This window comes from Orcinus orca, unplaced genomic scaffold (genome assembly GCF_937001465.1).
Source record: "Orcinus orca unplaced genomic scaffold, mOrcOrc1.1 scaffold_63, whole genome shotgun sequence".
NCBI classification, from domain to species: Eukaryota; Metazoa; Chordata; class Mammalia; order Artiodactyla; family Delphinidae; genus Orcinus; species Orcinus orca.
The window spans coordinates 894,404-919,208 of NW_026043764.1; positions in this window are offsets into that span (position 1 = coordinate 894,404).

Genomic DNA, 24,805 nt, shown 5'->3' on the forward strand with positions numbered 1-24,805 from the left:
CAAGTCTAACCTTTTTTATCCTTTGTGCTTTGTCTAATTTCATGTGCTCCTAGGGTCCCGCATGCAGAGGTTCCACACCCGGCACTTCAGACCAGATTTCCTAGTGCAGAATGGCTGGGACGACACCTCAGCTCCTGGGGCCCAGTGCAGACTCCGCGATATAGAGCCTGAGCTGCAGCCAACCCGGCCCTCGAGAGCTCCGCCCCCTCCCTCCCACTGACTCTGACAGGATCTCTACACAACAGCCCAGCCCACAGCCCACGGGGTAGTGCATGCTCTCACCTCTCCATTCTCTGATCAAAATATAAAGTTTCCTTTGCTTGTGAACCAAACTCAGTCTCGATCTGTTGGCCCCAATGACACTGGGCAGGGGGACACTTGTTGGGGTCCACTCTGGAGGATCAGTAACAGAAATTGAGACTATTGTAACCTCAATGAACAGATGTGTGAGCCAAACTGTAGTTAACATAGAACAGTGTATAAGGCTCGGGTAAAATAAGATGTTTCTAACACTTCCATTTGATATTTCCATCACTTTATTATAAGCAAGTTCAGTGAAAAGGTTTGTCTTATTTGTCAGGTCAATATTAGAGAAACGAAGTGATTTCTTTCCAAGGATGTACATCTAATAATCTTGGTTAAAGCTTCAATCTTGTTTTAAATGCTTTTCCATTGAAAATGATACCTCTCTTTCAGCTCCCCCATTTCTGAGAAGTATAAAATCTTATAATTTATTATTACCAAAGGGGAAAGGTGGGAGGACGGATAAATTAACAGTTTGGGATTAACACATACACACTGCTATGTATAAAATAGATCATCAACAAGGAACTACTGTATAGCACAGGGAACTACACTCAACATTTTGCAATAAGCTATAAGGGGAAATAATCTGGAAAAGAATAGATATTTTTATTGTCATTGTCATCTATCAATGACAGTTAAAGTGTAACCTAAGGGAAGATGGTGGTGAGTGCTTCTGAACCTGAAGACTTCAATCATCTAAAGTTTGGACTCTGCCTACTTCCCCAGGCCCTTAATGAACATATGTGTAGCCGTAGCTTAAAAAATTCCCCAGTTTGGGTTTCGGGCAGACACTGATTTTGAAAAAGCCCTGGTGTTCTCCTTACATGAATGGGACTCTTCCTACTGCTAAAACATGTCTGTCACACCCAGAGGATGGTATACCGTCTGATTGGGAAGAGTTTGGAAAAGGCATCTCATCTCCTCATCTCCTGGTGCTCGGGTTCACCCCTCCAGCGTCTTTACTAACAGTCTCCCCACTTGGAGATGTCAGCACTGTCAACATCCTGTTGCATACAGTTTGGAATTTGTCCAGAGGATGAAGCGGAAGGATGAGGAACAATGAGAGACAAGTCCTAGGTGTTCAGACAGGCACATGTCACTCTAATTTCCAATCAGGAAGACGAATTGACCAAAGGCTAGGGTTGCCCATGGAAACAGTATAGGGCTTGAGGAAATCCCACTGCTTTGTGGCCAGTTCCCATAAACACAAGTTGAACAATGGAACTCAGGGGCAGTAAAATTCACGAAACTGCAGAGTTGAAAATATCCATCACTGAAAAATGTCTTGAGGAAAGTCAGAGAAAAGGACTTGTAAGCAAGGGAGAATGGCAGGAAAGGGATCTGAGGAGGTAGAAAGGACTCGCCATTAAGCACGAGAAAAGGAGCTGAACATTGCCAACATTGCAGTTGGCCAAAAAGGGTGTATGCGTTTTTTTCTGTATATATTCAAGAAAAGGGCATACACTTTTTTAGCCAACCAAACAGGTGGGCACTGGAAGTCAATACTACAAAAGATATCACTTTGCATCAGTCAGAAGAGCCATCCTCATAAAGCGTAAACAACAGAAATGCAGGACAGGGCAAGGAGAAGAGGGAGCCCTGTGAGACTTATAGTGGAAATGTATATTGCCAACGGCCATTCTGGAGAAGTGTATTGTGTTTACTAAAGCATCTAAAAAATGAGCTACAGAGCATAGGGCACTTGCACTCATGGGCGTATATCTTGGGAAAAACAAAAATCGAGAGGACACAGGCACCCCAATGTTTACCCCCTCTCTGTTTAAAAGATCCTCGACTAGGATATAACTTAAATGTCTCTGGAGAGAAAAAATGGATAGAGATGTGGTACTTAGGTAGAGTGGAATATTATTCAGCCTGGAAATCAATGAACTATGGCCAGTTGTAACAACTCCGGAGGAGTTACGTATGATCATTCTAAGTGACATAATTCAAAAAGAAAAAGACACATATCATAAGATATCACTTAAAGGTGGAATCCAAAATGGCTACACATGAAATAAATTACAAAACAAAAACATAGTCAAATATGTAGAAAACACGCATAAGGCTGCTAAACGGGAAAGGTGGGGAGGGGTGAGGCATCATCCAGGAGGTTGAAATTAGCAAAGATACCATTCCAAATACCAAACTGATAATCAACAAGGCCTACACGGTAGCTAAAAGAACTGCACTCAACACACTCAAGTCAATGGAAAAGAATATATACGACTGGTAAGAATCTGAAAAAGAATTTACTGATGTCTCTCTGTACATGAATCAAGTGGATGTACAGCAGCAAGAAACAGAGCTTTGAAAATCAGCTGTAACCAATATAGTAATAAATTGAAAAAAATAAACGACAGAGAGACAGAGAAAACCTCTTACAACTTTTCCTCAGGGACGGTGATGCAACATGGATTGAACACATCTAGACCCACAGCAGGATGAGACATAAGGCTGGAAACTGTTTGCACTAAGAGAAATGTGAGGTTGGGTGAGGAAATGCACACCCTTTAAAGTAATACTACCTGGTACCCATTCAATGGGTCCCAAATCTGCAGGTTCAAGGGATCTTCCTACAGCTAAAACATGCATGGAAAACCCAGAGGACTGTACACCATGTGATCGGGAGATGTGTCTAAAATGCAGCTCATTTATCCTCTCCTGGTGCTCCTGTTCACCATTCCAGCCACGTTACTTAGAATCTCCCCACTTGGAGAATCAGCACATTTAAACTTCTGTTTCACACATTTTGCAAATTGTGAGGAGGATGAACGGGAAGAGGGGGAACCAATGAGAGAATAGTTGTAGGGGTTTGGACGGGCACATATCACTCTAATTTCCCATTAAGAATAAGAATTGAAAAAAGGCTCAGCCCGCCTCGCCGGAGCCAAAATAGGGCCTGAAGCAATCCTGCGGGTTTGAGGCCAGCTCACAAAAGAGCAACTTAAAAAATGGAGCTCAGGGTCACTGCAATTCACAAACCTGCAGAGTTATAAATGAAAACTAACGTCCAAAACTATGTTGAGGTAAGGCAAAGAAGAGGAGCTGAATGCAAGACAGAATTGCAAGAAACAGATTTCAAGAGATAGATTGGACTCGTCTTTAAAGCACATGAAAAGCGGCAGAATTTCGACAATGATGCAGTTGGCCCAAAAGGGCGTATGCGTTTTTTCCTGATTATATCCAGGAAAAAACGCATACGCACTTTATGGGCAACGAAGCAAGCAAGCAATGCAAATGTGCACAACAAAGAAGTCTCATTTCCCACCGGTCAAAAGGGCCATCCTAAAAAATTGTAAAAACCAGAAATGCAGGACAGGCCATGGAGAACAGGAAGCCTTTATACGCTGATGGGCAGTGTGTGAACTGCCAAGAGCCACTCTGGAGAAGTGTATGGTGGTTCCTAAATCATCTAAAAAACAGAGCTACAGAGCATAGGACACTTCCAATCATGGGAGTATATCTAGGGAAGTCTAAACATCAACAAGACACAAGCACACCACAGTTTAGGGCTACTCTGTTTACAAGAACCTCAACTTCAGTACACCTTAAATATCCCAGGAAAGAGAACAATGGATAAAGAAGATGTGGTACTTATGTACAATGGAATATCTCTTCACCATGAAATCAATGTAATAAGGCTAGTAGAAGGATAAAGAGTGGATTTAGGTCCGATAATACTACTTGAAATAAGTCAAACAGAAAAAGAAACATATCATAAGATATCACTTATAGAGGGAGGGTAAATATGGCTGCACAAGAAATGAATTACAGAACAGAACAGTGTCTCACATGTAGAAAACACACTTATGTCAGCTTAAGGGGAAAGGAGAGGTGGGGTGATGCATAAAACCAGAGTTTGAAATTAGCACAGATACCGTTCAATAAACCAAATAGATATTAGACAAGATCTACACCTTGCTCAATGAACTGGCCTCAACACACCTTATACACCGCAGAGAAATATATCTGAGTAATAAGAATCTTAAAATCCATGTATTGATATATCTCCATAAGGGAATCAAGTGTGTGCAGAGCGGCACAAACACAGCAGTGAAAATGAGCTAAACCCCATTATAGAAATAAATTTTAAAAACAAAATGCAGAAACAATGAAAGAGAGAAAAATTCTTACAAAATTTGCTCAGGGGCTGTGATGCAACCTGGATTGACCACATATAAACCCACAGCTGGATAACACATAAGGCTGGACACTTGGGGCTGAGAGGATTGGTGAGTTTTGGTGAGCAACTGCTAAAAGTTTAATGCAATACTTCATGCTACTCATTCCAAGGGTCCCAACAATCCAGGTTGAAGGGAATCTTCCTACAGCTAAACCATGCTTGGGAAACCCAGCGACTGGTATACCATATGATCGGGAAAGGTTTCTAAAACGCACCTCATTTTTCCTCTCCTGGGGCTCCGGATCAACATTCCAGCCACTTTACTAACAACATCCCCACATGGAGAGTCAATGCCTTTAAGTTCTGGTATCGCACAGTCTGCAGTTAGTGTGGAGGATGAATGGGAATAGGGGGAACCAGTGAGAAACTAACTGTAGCGGTTTCAATGGGCACATGTCACTCTAATTTCATATCAGTAAGAAGAATAAACCAAAGGCACAGCAAGGTGCCCCAGAAGAAGAATAGGGCCTGAAGGAATCTTGTGGTTATTAGGCAAGATCACAAAAATATGAGCTGAAAAATGGAGCTAAGGGCCACTGCAACTCAAAAACGTGCAGAGTTATAAAGGCCAACTATTTTCAAAAAATATATTGAGGTAAGGCTATGAAGAGGCATCGAAAGCAAGGCAGAATTGCAGGAAACCGATTTCAGGAGGTAGACAGGAATTGCATTTAAAGCATAGGAAAAGAGGCAGAACGTCGACAATGATGCACTTGGCCAAAAAAGGCGTATGCGATTTTTCCTGAATATATTCAGGAAAAAACGCATACGCCCTTTTTGGCCAATCAAGCAAGCTTGCAAAGGAAATCTGCACTACAATGAAGTCTCACTTCCCCCCGGTCAAAAGGCCCATCTGAAAAAAGTGTAAAATCCAGAAAGGCAGGACAGGCCATGGAGAACTGGGAGCCTTGTTATGCTGATGGGCAGGTTGTAATTTGCCAACAGCCACTTGGGAGAAGTGTATGGTGTTTCCTGAAACATCTAAAAAACAAAGCAACAGAGCATAGGGCACTTCCACTTATGGTCCTATAGCTTAGGGAAATTAAAATCAAAAAGACAGAGCCACCCCAAAATTTGGTACGGCTCTTATTACAAGAACCTCGTTTACGGTACAAGTTCAATATCACAGAAAGTGAAAAATGGATAAAGAAGTTGTGGAACTTACGTACAATGCAATATCACTCAGCAATGAAATCTATGTCATCAGGCACGTAGCAGCATATTGAGTGGATTCAGGTAGAATGATTCCAAGTGAAATAAGTTACACAGAAAAAGAAACATCATAAGATATCACTAATACACGGAATGTAAACTTCGCTACACAGGAACTGAATTACAAAACAGAACAGGGTCTCAAATTTAGAAAACCAACTTATGCTTGCTTAAGGGGAAAGGTGAGTTGGGGTGTTGTATAAAACCAGAGATTGAAATGAGCATAGATAAAGTTCCTTAAGCCAAATATGTAACAGACAAGAGCTACTCCTTGCTCAACGAAATGGACTCAAAACCCCATGTTAAACACCTTATAATGTACCTGACTAGTAAGTATCTTAAAACCTAAAGATTGCTATGTCTCTGAAAGAGAATCGAGCGTGAGTACAGGGGCATAAACGCAGCAGTGATAGGATTGGAGAGGTTCGGTGAGCAAATGAAGACCCTTTGAGGATATATTGCATGGTACCCATTCCACGGGTCTCAACTCTCCAGGTTTAAGGTATTCTTCCTTCAGCTAAAACATGCATGTGGAACCCAGAGTATGATCAGCCGTGTGATCGGGACACGTGTTCAAATATATCTCAGTTTTCCTCCCCTGGTACTCGGGTGCTACATTCCAGATGCTTTACTAACACTCTCCCAACTTGGAGAGTCAGTGCCTTTAACCTCCTGTTTGGCCCAGTTTGCAATTTCTGTGGAAGATGAACAGGAATAGGGAGAACCAATGAGAGACTAGCTGGAGGTGTCTGGACGGGCAAATTTAACTCTCATTTCCCACCAGGAAGAGGAATTAACCAAAGGCTCAGCGTGCCGTGCCGGAACCAGATTAGGGCCTGAAGCAATCCTGCGGTGTTGCGGCCAGCTCCCAAGAAAGCGAGTTGAAGAAAGGAGCTCAGGGGCACTGTAATTCACAAACCTGCAGAGTTATAAATGACAGCTATCGTCCAAAAATATACTGAAGTAAGGCTCCCAAGAGGACTTGAAAGTGGGGCAGAATTGCAGGAAACCTATTTCAGGAGGTAGACTGGAATTGCATTTAAAGCATAGGAAAAGAGGCAGAACGTCGACAATGATGCACTTGGCCAAAAAGGGCGTGTGCGTTTTTTCCTGAATATATTCAGGAAAAGACGCATACGCCCTTTTTGGCCAACCAAGCAAGCTTGCAAAGGAAATCTGCACTACAATGAAGTCTCACTTCCCCCGGGTCAAAAGGGCCATCTGAATAAAGTGTAAAATCCAGAAAGGCAGGACAGGCCATGGAGAACTGGGAGCCTTGTTATGCTGATGGGCGGGATGTAAATTGCCAACAGCCACTCGGGAGAAGTGTATGGTGTTTCCTGAAACATATAAAAAACAAAGCAACACAGCCTAGGGCACTTCCACTTATGGTCCTAGAGCTTAGGGAAATTAAAATCAAAAAGACACAGCCACCCCAAAGTTTGGGATGGCTCTGTTTACAAGAACCTCGTTTACGGTACAAGTTCAATATCGCAGAAAGTGAAAAATGGATAAAGAAGTTGTGGTACTTACGTACAATGCAATATCACTCAGCAATGAAATCTATGTCATCAGGCCCGTAACAGCATAATGAGTGGATTCAGGTATGATGATTCTAACTGAAATAAGTCACACAGAAAAAGAAACATAAGATATCACTAATACACGGAATGTAAACTTGGCTACACAGGAACTGGATTACAAAACAGAAGAGGGTCTCAAATTTAGAAAACCAACTTATGTTTGCTTAAGGGGAAACGTGAGTTGGGGTGATGCATAAAACCAGAGATTGAAATGAGCACAGATAAGGTTCCTTAAGCCAAATATGGAATAGACAAGAGCTACTCCTTGCTCAACGAAATGGACTCAACACCCCATATTAAACGCCTAAGAATGTACCTGACTAGTAAGTATCTTAAAACCTATGGATTGCTATGTCTCCGAAAGAGAATCAAGCGTGTGTACAGGGGCATAAACGCAGCAGTGATAGGATTGGACAGGTTCGGTGAGCAAATGAAGACCCTTTGAAGTCATATTGCATGGTACCCATTCCACGGGTCTCAACTCTCCAGGTTTAAGGGATTCTTCCTTCAGCTAAATCATACATGTGGAACCCAGAGTATGATCAACCGTGCGATTGGGAGACGTGTTCCAATATGTCTCAGTTTTCGCCCCCTGGTATCAGGTGCAACATTCCAGACGCTTTACTAACACTCTCCCGACTTGGAGAGTCAGTGCCTTTAACCTCCTGTTTGGCCCAGTTTGCAATTTCTGCGGAAGATGAACAGGAATAGGGAGAACCAATGAGAGACTAGCTGGAGGTGTCTGGACGGGCAAATTTAACTCTCATTTGCCACCAGGAAGAGGAATTAACCAAAGGCTCAGCGTGCCGTGCCGGAACCAGATTAGGGCCTGAAGCAATCCTGCGGTGTTGCGGCCAACTCACAAGAAAGCGAGTTGAAGAAAGGAGCTCAGGGGCACTGTAATTCACAAACCTGCAGAGTTATAAATGATAGCTATCCTCCAAAAATATACTGATTTAAGGCTGCCAAGAGGACTTGAAAGCGGGGCAGAATTGCAGGAAACCAATTTCAGGAGGTAGACTGGAATTGCATTTAAAGCATAGGAAAAGAGGCAGAACGTCGACAATGATGTACTTGGCCAAAAAGTGCGTACGCGTTTTTTCTTGAATATATTCAGGAAAAAACGCATACGCCCTTTTTGGCCAACCAAGCAAGCTTGCAAAGGAAATCTGCACTACAATGAAGTCTCACTTCCCCCCGGTCAAAAGGGCCATCTGAAAAAAGTGTAAAATCCAGAAAGGCAGGACAGGCCATGGAGAACTGGGAGCCTTGTTATGCTGATGGGCGGGATGTAAATTGCCAACAGCCACTCGGGAGAAGTGTATGGTGTTTCCTGAAACATATAAAAAACAAAGCAACACAGCCTAGGGCACTTCCACTTATGGTCCTAGAGCTTAGGGAAATTAAAATCAAAAAGACACAGCCACCCCAAAGTTTGGGATGGCTCTGTTTACAAGAACCTCGTTTACGGTACAAGTTCAATATCGCAGAAAGTGAAAAATGGATAAAGAAGTTGTGGTACTTACGTACAATGCAATATCACTCAGCAATGAAATCTATGTCATCAGGCCCGTAACAGCATAATGAGTGGATTCAGTTATGATGATTCTAACTGAAATAAGTCACACAGAAAAAGAAACATAAGATATCACTAATACACGGAATGTAAACTTGGCTACACAGGAACTGGATTACAAAACAGAAGAGGGTCTCAAATTTAGAAAACCAACTTATGTTTGCTTAAGGGGAAACGTGAGTTGGGGTGATGCATAAAACCAGAGATTGAAATGAGCACAGATAAGGTTCCTTAAGCCAAATATGGAATAGACAAGAGCTACTCCTTGCTCAACGAAATGGACTCAACACCCCATATTAAACGCCTAAGAATGTACCTGACTAGTAAGTATCTTAAAACCTATGGATTGCTATGTCTCCGAAAGAGAATCAAGCGTGTGTACAGGGGCATAAACGCAGCAGTGATAGGATTGGAGAGGTTCGGTGAGCAAATGAAGACCCTTTGAAGTCATATTGCATGGTACCCATTCCACGGGTCTCAACTCTCCAGGTTTAAGGGATTCTTCCTTCAGCTAAATCATACATGTGGAACCCAGAGTATGATCAACCGTGCGATTGGGAGACGTGTTCCAATATGTCTCAGTTTTTGTCCCCTGGTACTCGGGTGCAACATTCCAGACGCTTTACTAACACTCTCCCGACTTGGAGAGTCAGTGCCTTTAACCTCCTGTTTGGCCCAGTTTGCAATTTCTGCGGAAGATGAACAGGAATAGGGAGAACCAATGAGAGACTAGCTGGAGGTGTCTGGACGGGCAAATTTAACTCTCATTTGCCACCAGGAAGAGGAATTAACCAAAGGCTCAGCGTGCCGTGCCGGAACCAGATTAGGGCCTGAAGCAATCCTGCGGTGTTGCGGCCAGCTCACAAGAAAGCGAGTTGAAGAAAGGAGCTCAGGGGCACTGTAATTCACAAACCTGCAGAGTAATAAATGATAGCTATCGTCCAAAAATATACTGAAGTAAGGCTGCCAAGAGGACTTGAAAGCGGGGCAGAATTGCAGGAAACCAATTTCAGGAGGTAGACTGGAATTGCATTTAAAGCATAGGAAAAGAGGCAGAACGTCGACAATGATGTACTTGGCCAAAAAGTGCGTACGCGTTTTTTCTTGAATATATTCAGGAAAAAACGCATACGCCCTTTTTGGCCAACCAAGCAAGCTTGCAAAGGAAATCTGCACTACAATGAAGTCTCACTTCCCCCCGGTCAAAAGGGCCATCTGAAAAAAGTGTAAAATCCAGAAAGGCAGGACAGGCCATGGAGAACTGGGAGCCTTGTTATGCTGATGGGCGGGATGTATATTGCCAACAGCCACTCTGGAGAAGTGTATGGTGTTTCCTGAATCATCTAAAAAACAAAGCAACAGAGCCTAGGGCACTTCCACTTATGGTCCTATAGCTTAGGGAAATTAAAATCTAAAAGACACAGCCACCCCAAAGTTTGGGACGGCTCTGTTTACAAGAAACTCGTTTACGGGACAAGTTCAATATTGCAGAAAGTGAAAAATGGATAAAGAAGTTGTGGTATTTACGTACAATGCAATATCACTCAGCAATGAAATCTATGTCATCAGGCCCATAGCAGCATAATGAGTGGATTCAGGTATGATGATTCTAACTGAAATAAGTCACACAGAAAAAGAAACATCATAAGATATCACTAATACACGGAATGTAAACATGGCTACACAGGAACTGGATTACAAAACAGAATAGGGTCTCAAATTTAGAAAACCAACTTATGCTTGCTTAAGGAGAAAGGTGAGTTGGGGTGCTGCATAAAACCAGAGATTGAAATGAGCACAGATAAAGTTCTGTGGAATAGACAAGAGCTACTCCTTGCTCAACGAGATGGACTCAATACCCCATATTAAACGCCTAAGAATGTACCTGACTAGTAAGTATCTTAAAACCTATGGATTGCTATGTCTCCGAAAGAGAATCCAGCGTGTGTACAGGGGCATAAACGCAGCAGTGATAGGATTGGAGAGGTTCGGTGAGCAAATGAAGACCCTTAGAAGTCATATTGCATGGTACCCATTCCACGGGTCTCAACTCTCCAGGTTTAAGGGATTCTTCCTTCAGCTAAAACAGGCATGTGGAACCCAGAGTATGATCAACCATGTGATCGGGAGACGTGTTCCAATATGTCTCAGTTCTCGTCCCCTGGTACTCGGGTGCTACATTCCAGAGGCTTTACTAACACTCTCGTGACTTGGAGAGTCAGTGCCTTTAACCTCCTGTTTGGCCCAGTTTGCAATTTCTGCGGAAGATGAACAGGAATAGGGAGAACCAATGAGAGACTAGCTGGAGGTGTCTGGACGGGCAAATTTAACTCTCATTTCCCACCAGGAAGAGGAATTAACCAAAGGCTCAGCGTGCCGTGCCAGAACAAGATTAGCGCCTGAAGCAATCCTGCGGTGTTGCGGCCAGCTCACAAGAAAGCGAGTTGAAGAAAGGAGCTCAGGGGCACTGTAATTCACAAACCTGCAGAGTTATAAATGACAGCTATCGTCCAAAAATATACTGAAGTAAGGCTGCCAAGAGGACTTGAACGTGGGGCAGAATTGCAGGAAACCGATATCCGGAGGGAGACTGGAATTGCATTTAAAGCATAGGAAAAGAGGCAGAACGTCCACAATGATGCACTTGGCCAAAAAGGGCGTATGCGTTTTTTACTGAATATATTCAGGAAAAAACGCATACGCCCTTTTTGGCCAACCAAGCAAGCTTGCAAAGGAAATCTGCACTACAATGAAGTCTCACTTTCCCCCGGTCAAAAGGGCCATCTGAAAAATGTGTAAAATACAGAAAGGCAGGACAGGCCATGGAGAACTGGGAGCCTTGTTATGCTGATGGGCAGGTTGTAATTTGCCAACAGCCACTTGGGAGAAGTGTATGGTGTTTCCTGAAACATCTAAAAAACAAAGCAACAGAGCCTAGGGCACTTCCACTTATGGTCCTATAGCTTAGGGAAATTAAAATCAAAAAGCCACAGCCACCCCAAAATTTGGTACGGCCCTTATTACAAGAACCTTGTTTACGGTACAAGTTCAATATCACAGAAAGTGAAAAATGGATAAAGAAGTTGTGGTACTTACGTACAATGCAATATCACTCAGCAATGAAATCTACGTCATCAGGCCCGTAACAGCATAGGGTGGATTCAGGTATGATGATTCTAACTGAAATAAGTCACAAGAAAAAGAAACATCATAAGATATCACTAATACACGGAATGTAAAATTGGCTACACAGGAACTGGATTACAAAACAGAACAGGGTCTCAAATTTAGAAAACCAACTTATGCTTGCTTAAGGGGAAAGGTGAGATGGGGTGCTGCATAAAACCAGACATTGAAATGAGCACAGATAAAGTTCCTTAAGCCAAATATGTAATAGACAAGAGCTACTACTTGCTCAACGAAATGGACTCAACACCGCGTATTAAACGCCTAAGAATGTACCTGACTAGTAAGTATCTTAAAACCTATGGATTGCTATGTCTCTGAAAGAGAATCAAGCGTGTGTACAGGGACATAAACGCAGAAGTTTTAGGATTGGAGAGGTTCGGTGAGCAAATGAAGACCGTTTGAAGTCATATTGCATGGTACCCATTCCACGGGTCTCAACTCTCCAGCTTTAAGGGAATCTTCCTTCAGCTGAAACATGCATGTGGAATGCAGAGTATGATCAACCATGTGATCAGGAGACGTGTCAAATATGTCTCAGTTTTCGTCCCCTTGTACTCGGGTGCAACATTCCAGACGCTTTACTAACACTCTCCCGACTTGGAGAGTCAGTGCCTTTAACCTACTGTTTGACCCAGTTTGCAAATTCCGCGGAAGATGTACAGGAATAGGGAGAACCAATGAGAGACTAGCTGGAGGTAACTGGACGGGCAAATTTAACTCTCATTTCCCACCAGGAAGAGGAATTATCCAAAGGCTCAGCGTGCCATGCCGGAACCAGATTAGGGCCTGAAGCAATCCTGCGTGTTGCGGGCAGCTCACAAGAAAGCGAGTTGAAGAAAGGAGCTCAGGGGCACTGTCATTCACAAACCTGCAGAGTTATAAATGACAGCTATCGTCCAAAAATATACTGAAGTAAGGCTGCCAAGAGGACTTGAAAGCCGGGCAGAATTGCAGGAAACCGATTTCAGGAGGTAGACTGGAATTGCATTTAAAGCATAGGAAAAGAGGCAGAACGTCGACAATGATGCACTTGGCCAAAAAGGGCGTATGCGTTTTTTCTTGAATATATTCAGGAAAAAACGCATACGCCCTTTTTGGCCAACCAAGCAAGCTTGCAAAGGAAATCTGCACTACAATGAAGTCTCACTTCCCCCCGGTCAAAAGGGCCATCTGAAAAAAGTGTAAAATCCAGAAAGGCAGGACAGGCCATGGAGAACTGGGAGCCTTGTTATGCTGATGGGCGGGATGTAAATTGCCAACAGCCACTGGGGAGAAGATTATGGTGTTTCCTGAAACATCTAAGAAACAAAGCAACAGAGCCTACGGCACTTCCACTTATGGTTCTATAGCTAAGGGAAATTAAAATCAAAAAGACACAGCCACCCCAAAGTTTGGAACGGCTCTGTTTACAAGAACCTCGTTTACGGTACAAGTTCAACTTCGCAGAAAGTGAAAAATGGATAAAGAAGTTGTGGTACTTACGTACAATGCAATATCACTCAGCAATGAAATCTATGTCATCAGGCCCGTAGCAGCATAATGAGTGGATTCAGGTATGATGATTCTAACTGAAATACGTCACACAGAAAAAGAAACATCAGAAGATATCACTAATACATGGAATGTAAACTTGGCTACACAGGAACTGAATTACAAAACAGAACAGGGTCTCAAATTCAGAAAAACAACTTATGCTTGCTTAAGGGGAAAGGTGAGTTGGGGTGCTGCATAAAACCAGAGATTGAAATGAGCACAGATAAATTTCCTTAAGCCAAATATGTAATAGACAAGAGCTACTCCTTGCTCAACGAAATGGACTCAACACCCCATATTAAACGCGTAAGAATGTACCTGACTAGTAAGTATCTTAAAACCTATGCATTGCTATGTCTCCGAAAGAGAATCAAGCGTGAGTACAGGGGCATAAATGCAGCAGTGATAGGATTGGAGAGGTTCGGTGAGCAAATGAAGACCCTTTGAAGTCATATTGCATGGTACCCATTCCACGGGTCTCAACTCTCCAGGTTTAAGGGATTCTTCCTTCAGCTGAAACATGCATGTGGAACCCAGAGTATGATCAACCGTGTGATCAGGAGACGTGTTCAAATATGTCTCAGTTCTCGTCCACTGGTACTCGGGTGCAACATTCCAGACATTTTACTAACACTCTCCCGAGTTGGAGAGTCAGTGCCTTTAACCTCCTGTTTGGCCCAGTTTGCAATTTCTGCGGAAGATGAACAGGAATAGGGAGAACCAATGAGAGACTAGCTGGAGGTGTCTGGACGGGCAAATTTAACTCTCATTTCCCACCAGGAAGAGGAATTAACCAAAGGCTCAGCATGCCGTGCCGGAACCAGATTAGGGCCTGAAGCAATCCTGCGGTGTTGCGGCCAGCTCACAAGAAAGCGAGTTGAAGAAAGGAACTCAGTGGCACTGAATTCACAAACCTGCAGAGTTATAAATGACAGCTATCGTTCAAAAATATACTGAAGTAAGGCTGCCAAGAGGACTTGAAAGCAGGGCAGAATTGCAGGAAACCGATTGCAAGAGGTAGACTGGAATTGCATTTAAAGCATAGGAAAAGAGGCAGAACGTCCACAATGATGCACTTGGCCAAAAAGGGCGTATGTGTTTTTTCCTGAATATATTCAGGAAAAAACGCATACGCCCTTTTTGGCCAACCAAGCAAGCTTGCTAAGGAAATCTGCACTACAATGAAGTCTCACTTCCCCCGGTCAAAAGGGCCATCTGAAAAAAGTGTAAAATCCAGAAAGGCAGGACAGGCCATGGAGAACTGGGAGCCTTGTTATGCTGATGGGCGGGATGTAAATTGCCAACAGCCACTCGGGAGAAGTGTATGGTGTTTCCTGAAACATCTAAAAAACAAAGCAACAGAGCCTAGGGCACTTCCACTTATGGTCCTATAGCTTAGGGAAATTAAAATCAAAAAGACACAGCCACCCCAAAATTTGGGACGGCTCTTTTACAGGAACCTCTTCTTCAGCACAAGTTAAATATGCCAGAGAGCAAATAATGGATAAAGAAGTTGCGGTACTTACGTACAACAGAATACCTCTCAGCAATGAAAACTATGTCACCAGGCCCGTACCAGCATAATGAGTGGATTGAGGCATGGTGATTCTAAGTGAAAAAAGTCACACAGAAAGAGAAACATCATAAGGTATCACTAATACATGGAATGTGAACTTGGTTACACATGAACTGAATTACAAAACAGAACAGGGTCTCATGTTTAGAAAACCAACTTATGCTTGCTTAAGGGGGAAGGTTAGTTGTGGTGCTGTATAAAAGCAGAGTTTGAAATTAGCACAGATACCGTTCCATAAGCTAAATATGTAATAGACAAGACCTACCCCTTGCTCAACAAAATGGACTCAACAATGAGGTATCACCTCACACCTGGTAGAATGGGCATCATCAGAAAATCTACAAACAAAAAATGCTGGAAATGTGTGGAGAAAAGGAACCCTCTTCCACTATTGTTGGGAATATAAATTGATACAGTCACTATGGAGAACAATATGGAGTTTCTTAAGAAACTAACAGTAGAATTACCATATGATACAGCAATCCCAGTTCTGGACATATACCCAGACAAAACCATAAATCAAAAAGAGACATTCACCACAATGTTCATTGTATCACTCTTTACAATATCGAGGTAATGGAAGCAACCTAAATGCCCACAGACAGACGAATGCATAAAGCAGTGGTACATATATAAAATGGAATATTACTAAGCCATGAAAAGGAATGAAATTAGGTCATTTGTAGAGACGTCGATGGATCTAGAGAGTGTCATACAGAGTGAAGTAAGTCAGAAAGAGAAAAACAAATCTTGTATATTCATGCATATATGTGGAACCTAGAAAAACTGTACAGCTTAACCATTTTGCAAGGCATAAATAGAGCAACAGATGTAGACAACAAACGTATGGACAACAAGGGGGGAAAGCTGTTGGGGGGGGTGGTGGTGGGAGGAGTTGAGAGACTGGGATTGGCATGTATACATTTATATGTATAAAATAGATAACCAATAAGAACCTGCTGTATAAAAATATAAAATAAAATTCAAAATTAAAAAGAAATAAAATTTAAAAAATAAAACAGAAAAAACAATTATTCCCTTCACATACATGTATTTATATGAATAAATTATTTCCATGCTTATATCTGTAAATACAAAAAAGAGGAATAAAATCTACCTTGAACCAAAAACGAAAAAGAGAAAAAAAACACAGAACCCACCAGTTCCACAGAGGAAAACCGTATCAGGGCACTTGCTCCAGTTGTAAACAATTCTGAAGTTGGTCAGTGGTGGGGAATCGTCTCCCATTCAGCCAGCAGCCCCCACGCAACAAGCGTCCTCATTGCAAAGCTGGGGCACCGTGCCGAGGCATCTGTGAGTAAACGTGAGCTGAGCCCCAGGCCAGTTGCTGCTGAACTATTCCCACCCGTCCCAGGTAAAACACCTGAATATATACAAGGACTTGAAAGCCTAGAGGAAGGGCCATAGAGCCACACGAGTGACAGCATACTGGCCGACTTGGTGCCTGCAGGCCAGCCAGGATGGTCCTGGCCCTGGGTGCTCTTCTGGAAGATTTCCATTTCCCTGCCTGAGATACCCGTCCTGTCCCTGCCCCCACTGCTTTTTTCCTTCCTCACCTCTGCCCAGGGAGAAATTCCAGCAGCAGGTATGGGTGACACATCCTCTTCTTTAGCAGGTAGCAGCCTGGCAACTGCTGCAGAAAGTCCAGCAGAGCCCCACTCACACTGGGCCACCCACAAAGCCGTGGCCTCTCACTCCCTCCCACCAGCCCAGCCCCGAGACTGCTGACAGGGCAGAGAAAATGGTGTCAGGCACGGCTGCAGGGCCTCTTGCTGCCTGGAGTGGTATTTATATTGATCTCAACCCAGGCACACCTGGGGAGGGCTGGCCGGCACGGTAAGGCTGCCCAGGTCAGCCAATCATCATCCCTCAGGGGCTCACAGTTGCAGAAAATGGAACTTGCTGAACCTGCCAGGTCCAAGGAACAGGTGTGGGCTCCTGAGAGTCAGGATAGACAAGGGGCTGCAGCTTTGGCTTGTTTTCTAATCATTTTATCTGGCCCATGAGTGGGAGAGAACTTCAAGAAAACCCTCTCCTAATGAGAGGAACCCAGGAGTCAGGGAGAGGAGGGGTGGGTGGTGGTTGGAGACAGAGGCCTGGTGCCCCGGGTGCAGTGGAAGTCTCTGGAAGACCAGGTGGAGGGAGGCCGCACAGAGTGATGCCCAGGGTCACAGACCTGTCGCAGCTGCTGTTTGTTAGTTCAAGTCCTGCTCTGAGGTGCTCTGTGTCAGCTCTGAGCGACAGGTGAGCTGGGGGTGCTCTGCAATGAGGGCTATGTGCACGGTTCCTGTGTGCCCAGCCCTGCCACGGTACCTGCAAGGGTAGCTCTGTATCCTGGGAGGGGCCTGACCACGAGAGCCCCGTGGGCTGGGGTGGGGGTGGGGTACCTGCCCAGGTGAGCTCCATATTCTGGGATTGGTCTGACCACGAGAGCCCCATGGGCTGCTGGGGACCTGGTAAAGGATGTCAGGACAGTCAGTGAAGCCACCGAGGATATACCTCCAGCTGCTCCTAATTCCTACACCCTGCTGGTCATTCTACCAACCACCAGGACATGGTATTCTGTATTAGTCTTCAATGATGCCTTCTTTTGTATTCCATTAGTCCCAGAGTCACAAGAAATTTTGGCTTGTGAGTGGCAGGACTCAACATAAAACTAAAACAATACTTCCGGGCCGTCTTGCCCCAAGGGTGCAAAAATTCCCACACCATCTTTGGGGAAAGCTTAGCTAAAGACCTAAAAGTTCTACCTCTGGAAAAGGAAACCCTCCTTCAGTACGCAGACGACATTCTGATCGCCAGCCCTACTAAGGAGGCCTCTGAACTACCAAGCCAATAAAGGATAGAAGTTGTCCAAGAAAAAGCTCAAATATCACAGACTGTGGTGACCTGCCTGGGCTTCGTTCTCACAGAAGGTCGGAGAAGCCCATCCCAGGAAAGGGAAGAAACCATTTTCAGCCTTACCCCTTTCTAAAACTAGAAGACAGCTTAGGGGTTCCTGGGGAGGCCAGGGTTTGCTGCTTCTGGATCCCTAACTACAGTCTACTAGCTGGGCCTCTATATGAAACACTGAAAGGAAAAGATGATGATCCTTTTGAATAGAATCCAGAAGTGGCCTTTCAAGAATGGAAAGAGCAGTCAATTCAGACCCTTGCCCTGGAACTCCCTAATTTAGCTAAACCCTTTGACCTTTACATTCCCGGTGAAAGGTGAATCGCCATTGGAGAATTAGTGCAAAAACTGGGACCACTTGAAATGGAACAATGCAAGAATGCCATCCAGGTAGGATAAACTACGGGCACCAAGGGGCTTGGCCCACTGCCACATCTGGCCAAGATACTGGCGGTATCTAAAAACCTGGAAATCAGCAGCCCAAAAGGCCACCTCCCTCCTAAGGGAAAAGGACCCCACGTGGTGATCCTAACCACCAACCATGCCCTGAAGTTGCAGGGTTCGCTCCATGGGCACACCAACCTCGAGTGAGGAGGCCCTCCAACTCCAACATCCAGAGAGATAACCGGGGGCAACAGGGCACCATGACGACTCGTGTGAACATCACTTGACCTGGAGTTTCTCTCATAAAACAACAAGAGTGTGTCCCAAAAGAGTAGACTACTGCTTGCAGGACTTACTGCACCCAGAGGGGAGCTAATAATCTTGGCGGGGGAACCGTATATCACACTGTCACCATAGAAAAGCCTACAGACACCATGATGATGGTGGCCAATAAGACCAGCTGGACTCCTGTTTACTTCAAAAGGCTGTTGACTCAGTGGCCATCATGGTCCTTGATCACCACTGACCCTGGACTGTCTGGGAGTTGAGCAGGCAGGGCTCTGACACCTGGTGCTGTTTGTACGTTAATTCAGGGGCTTAATTGAAGAAAGCGCAGACTACTGGTCAGAGCATCTAGGCTGGCAGAAACGGTCAGCCTAAGGTGGCCGAACAAATGTGGGGCGGGGTGAAACTGGCCCCCACAGCGTCTCTGCACATCTCTTTCCTGGACCCTTAAAGGTCATTAGAATCTATAACACTTCCAATGCTGGTGCTCAGGTGGACGAGCAGGGAGGCAGGGGGCCTGGAGACAATCAACGTCACCTGGAGGCTGCTGGGGAGAAGCTCTGACCCTCGCCCCCGGGTATGAGGGCTCCCAACTCAGCACTCAGCAGTTACAGAAGAAGGGTCTGCACCCTCAGCACTCCAAGAATGAGGAACGGGACAAAAGGCAGAGGAGGGGTTTGTCCCCAGCAAAGCCCATTAAAAATCCCTGGGAGATAAAAATAGAATCTGGGCAATAAAGTCAAGTCTAACCTTTTTTATCCTTTGTGCTTTGTCTAATTTCATGTGCTCCTAGGGTCCCACATGCAGAGGTTCCACACCCGGCACTTCAGACCAGATTTCCTAGTGCAGAATGGCTGGGACGACACCTCAGCTCCTGGGGCCCAGTGCAGACTCCGCGATATAGAGCCTGAGCTGCAGCCAACCCGGCCCTCGAGAGCTCCGCCCCCTCCCTCCCACTGACTCTGACAGGATCTCTACACAACAGCCCAGCCCACAGCCCACGGGGTAGTGCATGCTCTCACCTCTCCATTCTCTGATCAAAATATAAAGTTTCCTTTGCTTGTGAACCAAACTCAGTCTCGATCTGTTGGCCCCAATGACACTGGGCAGGGGGACACTTGTTGGGGTCCACTCTGGAGGATCAGTAACAGAAATTGAGACTATTGTAACCTCAATGAACAGATGTGTGAGACAAACTGTAGTTAACATAGAACAGTGTATAAGGCTCGGGTAAAATAAGATGTTTCTAACACTTCCATTTGATATTTCCATCACTTTATTATAAGCAAGTTCAGTGAAAAGGTTTGTCTTATTTGTCAGGTCAATATTAGAGAAACGAAGTGATTTCTTTCCAAGGATGTACATCTAATAATCTTGGTTAAAGCTTCAATCTTGTTTTAAATGCTTTTCCATTGAAAATGATACCTCTCTTTCAGCTCCCCCATTTCTGAGAAGTATAAAATCTTATAATTTATTATTACCAAAGGGGAAAGGTGGGAGGAGGGATAAATTAACAGTTTGGGATTAACACATACACACTGCTATGTATAAAATAGATCATCAACAAGGAACTACTGTATAGCACAGGGAACTACACTCAACATTTTGCAATAAGCTATAAGGGGAAATAATCTGGAAAAGAATAGATATTTTTATTGTCATTGTCATCTATCAATGACAGTTAAAGTGTAACCTAAGGGAAGCTGGTGGTGAGTGCTTCTGACCCTGAAGACTTCAATCATCTAAAGTTTGGACTCTGCCTACTTCCCCAGGCCCTTAATGAACATATGTGTAGCCGTAGCTTAAAAAATTCCCCAGTTTGGGTTTCGGGCAGACACTGATTTTGAAAAAGCCCTGGTTTTCTCCTTACATGAATGGGACTCTTCCTACTGCTAAAACATGTCTGTCACACCCAGAGGATGGTATACCGTCTGATCGGGAAGAGTTTGGAAAAGGCATCTCATCTCCTCATCTCCTGGTGCTCGGGTTCACCCCTCCAGCGTCTTTACTAACAGTCTCCCCACTCGGAGATGTCAGCACTGTCAACATCCTGTTGCGTACAGTTTGGAATTTGTCCAGAGGATGAAGCGGAAGGATGAGGAACAATGAGAGACAAGTCCTAGGTGTTCAGACAGGCATATGTCACTCTAATTTCCAATCAGGAAGACGAATTGACCAAAGGCTAGGGTTGCCCATGGAAACAGTATAGGGCTTGAGGAAATCCTGCTGCTTTGTGGCCAGTTCCCATAAACACAAGTTGAACAATGGAACTCAGGGGCAGTAAAATTCACGAAACTGCAGAGTTGAAAATATCCATCACTGAAAAATGTCTTGAGGAAAGTCAGAGAAAAGGACTTGTAAGCAAGGGAGAATGGCAGGAAAGGGATCTGAGGAGGTAGAAAGGACTCGCCATTAAGCACAAGAAAAGGAGCTGAACATTGCCAACATTGCAGTTGGCCAAAAAGGGTGTATGCGTTTTTTTCTGTATATATTCAAGAAAAGGGCATACACATTTTTAGCCAAGCAAACAGGTGGGCACTGGAAGTCAATACTACAAAAGATATCACTTCGCATCAGTCAGAAGAGCCATCCTCATAAAGCGTAAACAACAGAAATGCAGGACAGGGCAAGGAGAAGAGGGAGCCCTGTGAGACTTATAGTGGAAATGTATATTGCCAACGGCCATTCTGGAGAAGTGTATTGTGTTTACTAAAGCATCTAAAAAATGAGCTACAGAGCATAGGGCACTTGCACTCATGGGCGTATATCTTTGGAAAAACAAAAATCGAGAGGACACGGGCACCCCAATGTTTACCCCCTCTCTGTTTAAAAGGTCCTCGACTAGGATATAACTTAAATGTCTCTGGAGGGAATAAATGGATAGAGATGTGGTACTTAGGTAGAGTGGAATATTATTCAGCCTGGAAATCAATGAACAATGGCCAGTTGTAACAACTCCGGAGGAGTTACGTATGATCATTCTAAGTGACATAATTCAAAAAGAAAAAGACACATATCATAAGATATCACTTAAAGGTGGAATCCAAAATGGCTACACATGAAATAAATTACAAAACAAAAACATAGTCAAATATGTAGAAAACACGCATAAGGCTGCTAAACGGGAAAGGTGGGGAGGGGTGAGGCATCATCCAGGAGGTTGAAATTAGCAAAGATACCATTCCAAATACCAAACTGATAATCAACAAGGCCTACACGGTAGCTAAAAGAACTGCACTCAGCACACTTAAGTCACCGGAAAAGAATATATACGACTGGTAAGAATCTGAAAAAGAATTTACTGATGTCTCTCTGTACATGAATCAAGTGGATGTACAGCAGCAAGAAACAGAGCTTTGAAAATCAGCTGTAACCAATATAGTAATAAATTGAAAAAAATAAACGACAGAGAGACAGAGAAAACCTCTTACAACTTTTCCTCAGGGACGGTGATGCAACATGGATTGAACACATCTAGACCCACAGCAGGATGAGACATAAGGCTGGAAACTGTTTGCACTAAGAGAAATGTGAGGTTGGGTGAGGAAATGCACACCCTTTAAAGTAATACTACCTGGTACCCATTCAATGGGTCCCAAATCTGCAGGTTCAAGGGATCTTCCTACAGCTAAAACATGCATGGAAAACCCAGAGGACTGTACACCATGTGATCGGGAGATGTGTCTAAAATGCAGCTCATTTATCCTCTCCTGGTGCTCCTGTTCACCATTCCAGCCACGTTACTTAGAATCTCCCCACTTGGAGAATCAGCACATTTAAACTTCTGTTTCACACATTTTGCAAATTGTGAGGAGGATGAACGGGAAGAGGGGGAACCAATGAGAGAATAGTTGTAGGGGTTTGGACGGGCACATATCACTCTAATTTCCCATTAAGAATAAGAATTGAAAAAAGGCTCAGCCCGCCTCGCCGGAGCCAAAATAGGGCCTGAAGCAATCCTGCGGGTTTGAGGCCAGCTCACAAAAGAGCAACTTAAAAAATGGAGCTCAGGGTCACTGCAATTCACAAACCTGCATAGTTATAAATGAAAACTAACGTCCAAAAATATGTTGAGGTAAGGCAAAGAAGAGGATCTGAATGCAAGACAGAATTGCAAGAAACAGATTTCAAGAGATAGATTGGACTCGTCTTTAAAGCACATGAAAAGCGGCAGAATTTCGACAATGATGCAGTTGGCCCAAAAGGGCGTATGCGTTTTTCCTGATTATATCCAGGAAAAAACGCATACGCACTTTATGGGCAGCGAAGCAAGCAAGCAATGCAAATGTGCACAACAAAGAAGTCTCATTTCCCACCGGTCAAAAGGGCCATCCTAAAAAATTGTAAAAACCAGAAATGCAGGACAGGCCATGGAGAACAGGGAGCCTTTATACGCTGATGGGCAGTGTGTGAACTGCCAAGAGCCACTCTGGAGAAGTGTATGGTGGTTCCTAAATCATCTAAAAAACAGAGCTACAGAGCATAGGACACTTCCAATCATGGGAGTATATCTAGGGAAGTCTAAAAATCAACAAGACACAAGCACACCACAGTTTAGGGCTACTCTGTTTACAAGAACCTCAACTTCAGTACACCTTAAATATCCCAGGAAAGAGAACAATGGATAAAGAAGATGTGGTACTTAGGTACAATGGAATATCTCTTCACCATGAAATCAATGTAATAAGGCTAGTAGAAGGATAAAGAGTGGATTTAGGTCCGATAATACTACTTGAAATAAGTCAAACAGAAAAAGAAACATATCATAAGATATCACTTATAGAGGGAGGGTAAATATGGCTGCACAAGAAATGAATTACAGAACAGAACAGTGTCTCACATTTAGAAAACACACTTATGTCAGCTTAAGGGGAAAGGAGAGGTGGGGTGATGCATAAAACCAGAGTTTGAAATTAGCACAGATACCGTTCAATAAACCAAATAGATATTAGACAAGATCTACACCTTGCTCAATGAACTGGCCTCAACACACCTTATAAACCACAGAGAAATATATCTGAGTAATAAGAATCTTAAAATCCATGTATTGGGCTTCCCTGGTGGCACAGTGGTTGAGAGTCCGCCTGCCGATGCAGGGGACGCGGGTTTGTGCCCCAGTCCGGGAGGATCCCATGTGCGGCGGAGTGGCTGGGCCCGTGAGCCATGGCCGCTGAGCCTGTGCGTCCGGAGCCTGTGCTCCGCGGCGGGAGAGGCCACAACAGTGAGAGGCCCACGTATCGCAAAAGAAAAAAAAAAAAAAGAAAATCCATGTATTGATATATCTCCATAAGGGAATCAAGTGTGTGCAGAGCGGCACAAACACAGCAGTGAAAATGAGCTAAACCCCATTATAGAAATAAATTTTAAAAACAAAACGCAGAAACAATGAAAGAGAGAAAAATTCTTACAAAATTTGCTCAGGGGCTGTGATGCAACCTGGATTGACCACATATAAACCCACAGCTGGATAACACATAAGGCTGGACACTTGGGGCTGAGAGGATTGGTGAGTTTTGGTGAGCAACTGCCAAAAGTTTAATGCAATACTTCATGCTACTCATTCCAAGGGTCCCAACAATCCAGGTTGAAGGGAATCTTCCTACAGCTAAACCATGCTTGGGAAACCCAGCGACTGGTACACCATATGATCGGGAAAGGTTTCTAAAACGCACCTCATTTTTCCTCTCCTGGGGCTCCGGATCAACATTCCAGCTGCTTTACTAACAACATCCTCACATGGAGAGTCAATGCCTTTAAGTTCTGGTATCGCACAGTCTGCAGTTAGTGCGGAGGATGAATGGGAATAGGAGGAACCAGTGAGAAACAAGCTGTAGCGGTTTCAATGGGCACATGTCACTCTAATTTCACATCAGTAAGAAGAATAAACCAAAGGCACAGCAAGGTGCCCCAGAAGAAGAATAGGGCCTGAAGGAATCCTGTGGTTATGAGGCAAGATCACAAAAATATTAGCTGAAAAATGGAGCTAAGGGCCACTGCAATTCAAAAACGTGCAGAGTTATAAAGGCCAACTATTTTCAAAAATTATATTGAGGTAAGGCTAT